Source organism: Octopus bimaculoides, chromosome 4, assembly GCF_046866305.1.
Source record: "Octopus bimaculoides isolate indiv1 chromosome 4, ASM4686630v1, whole genome shotgun sequence".
Classification (NCBI taxonomy): domain Eukaryota; kingdom Metazoa; phylum Mollusca; class Cephalopoda; order Octopoda; family Octopodidae; genus Octopus; species Octopus bimaculoides.
Genome location: NC_142931.1, coordinates 74,477,553 through 74,480,052, shown reverse-complemented (window position 1 = coordinate 74,480,052; position 2,500 = coordinate 74,477,553).

The window sequence follows — 2,500 nt, the reverse complement described above, 5'->3', positions numbered from 1 at the left end:
TTTGTGATACCGACACATCACACAGACAATTGAAAATCACAAAGCGAGAAAAGCCTCTATAAGTAAAAAAAATAAAAGTGGGGTAGGTGGTATGTAGTAAATCTTTGTCTCTACCTGAAAGGCTACGAATTTCAAATTTGTGATTGAAAGGCCAAGATGTTTTTTTTGTTTTTTTTCTTTGTTAACGCTGAACCTGAAAAATAAATTCTCAGTGACAGGAAAGGGGACGTGGTGAGTTGCGACAAAGTGGGGGCGGATTCAGGATTCAGGGTTTGGGTGTTCGAGGGATGTAAATGTTTTGGCTCCTCAAACATGTTGACCGTTCAGTCATTCATTCGGTCATTGGATTGTTGGTTCACGGCCATTATTCGAATGGAGTGAGGGTGGAAACGATAATTAAACGTAGAGACAAACGAACACGTGCAAGCACATGCTTACGCACGTACACGTGCAAACGAATATGCGTATATATATATATATATATATATATGTGTGTGTGTGTGTGTGTGTGTGTGTGTGTGTGTGTGTGTGTATACATACGCACAAGCATATATATACACACATGCATACATACAAACATATATATATATATGTATATATATATATATATATATATATATATATATATATATATATATATACTTATACACAAACATACTTACATGCGTACATCCATCCATCCATCCACCCATACATACATACATACATACATACATACATATACAGGATTGGCCAAAAGTCAGCTGACAGTAAATCAGAACCACTTAATTCCAAGATTAAGACAAAAAATATTTTATATAAGACTTCGCTAATAAATAGAAAAAATGTGGGGAAAAACAAAAGCGGTGATTTTAACTCACAGCATTCAATTAAAAAATGTTCATAATTGGAATGAATAAATAAAGTATGTATGGCATTTTGATATACTGTCGGGTGTCTTTTGGCCAAACCTGTGTATCTATCTATCTATCTATCTATCTATCTATCTATCTATCTATATATATATATATATATATATATATATATATATATATATATATATATATATGTATGTGTGTATATACATGCATGCATACATATAAATATGCTTGTGTGTGTGTGTGTGTATATATATTTATATATTCTTTCATAACTGCGGCCATGCTGGAGCACTGCAATTAGTCGAGCAAATCGACTGCAGGACTTATTCTTTGTAATCCTAGTACTTATTCTATCGGTCTCTTTTGCCGAACAGCTAAGTTACGGGGACGTAAACACAACACCATCTGTTGTCACATACGAATATACACACACACACATATATATATACCACGGGCGTGTTTGGAAACGTACATATACATATCTATGTACTCCCTGTTTCTCGCTCCGTATGTATATTATTGTAGTGAAACTACCTATCGCCATTATATACAAACAAACTATCTTCTCACCTTCATATATAAACAAGCGCGGGCGTAGTAGAAAACATATTTCCCTGTCATCACGTGACTGATTATTATTTGAAGCGGCAACTGCTTCGTACCGTTCCCGCCAGAACGCAAACTGACCAACCGTGGCCCCTAATAAGGTCACGTGATAGAGTATTTTTCTGATGCCTTTGGGAGCCTACCATCAACTATAAATAGCCTAAATTCAGCGGCAAAATTCGTCTCGGTTCAGTTCTCTTAGAGACTGTTCCGTGTACCACACAGATCAGCAGCAGCAGTTCCAGCGACTACATCAACACAACTCTACGACTACTACCAGCATCATCGCCGCCAGTCAACACGACACTACGAACTACAAGATTCGCCACCGACGTCGCCAATATCATCAACATGATTTCTACGTACACCAACTAACCAAACTACCGCGGCACATCTCTCTTCGATTCTGTTTGGTGATTCACCTTCACCACGATAAATAACAGACAAGAACCTAGCCTGCGACGAACAACTGTATACAAGAACCCGGCCCGGCATGGAAGCCCTAACATCACAACGAGTGATCGCCCTGCCACACACACGCCTCAACTTCTTACATACAGACTCAACAAACCGGCAAATGCTCACACGTGTTACTGATTCTTTCTATCTGCTGTATATCACGCATACACATACATGTATCACTTACACACACTCTTTTCTTTATACGACGGCCTGTCTTTTATTATGTTTTAATATGTCGCATTCACACTCACACACAGACATACATTTTAATGTCACAATAAATATTTCTGTTATTGATCTCTATCGGTTGTGTTCTATCGTCTTCATTACTGGTCATTTACGAAATCACTATGTTATCGAAGTATGACATATTTATATATCATCTTTGATATAATTTTGTGTTCGACCGTGTGACGCGTTTAAATAAAAGGAGTCCTGTTTTTCCATTCGTCACCATTTCTCCTTTTGGGTTCGCACGGTCGTTCTTACATTATGTATAGTATTCATGCACATAAGTGAGCATGTGAATGTTTCAGAGTGTGTGTGTGTGCATATACATAAATATATATCAT